Genomic DNA, 317 nt, shown 5'->3' with positions numbered 1-317 from the left:
TCCCAGGAAGGGGCACGGCGGGGGCTGGGGGCACGGGGGGGGGGGGTGTCTGTCCCCGGCCCCCTGCCCCGCGGCATTGCATAAGAATGTGGGACCTGCGGGGGTCAAGGCACAGAGTTAACACGTAAAGTGATCGGGTACGGTGGGCGGCAGGGCTGGCCGGGCCTTGTGCTTGGGGGAGCAGACCCACCCCCCCACGCAGCCCCCCTCCGTGGCCCGTGGGCAGGGGACGATGCTGGGCTGCCCCCCGGCTCGCGGCAGAGGGGGGGGGGGTCGATTCCCCCAGCCCTGAGCCCAAGACCTCTCCAGAGAGCAGC

At 72.6% G+C, this 317-nt stretch overlaps 1 protein-coding gene across 1 annotated transcript in view; it reads right to left on the bottom strand.

Annotated features, from left to right (window-relative positions):
• PYGO2 (pygopus family PHD finger 2) overlaps nucleotides 1-317 on the bottom strand; it is a 5,929-nt gene that overhangs the window by 2,225 nt on the left and 3,387 nt on the right. The gene's annotated exons all lie outside the window — the stretch shown is intronic.

This window comes from Haliaeetus leucocephalus, unplaced genomic scaffold (genome assembly GCF_000737465.1).
Source record: "Haliaeetus leucocephalus isolate CR32 unplaced genomic scaffold, Haliaeetus_leucocephalus-4.0 Scaffold175, whole genome shotgun sequence".
NCBI classification, from domain to species: domain Eukaryota; kingdom Metazoa; phylum Chordata; class Aves; order Accipitriformes; family Accipitridae; genus Haliaeetus; species Haliaeetus leucocephalus.
This window is presented reverse-complemented; position numbering and strand designations above follow the sequence as displayed.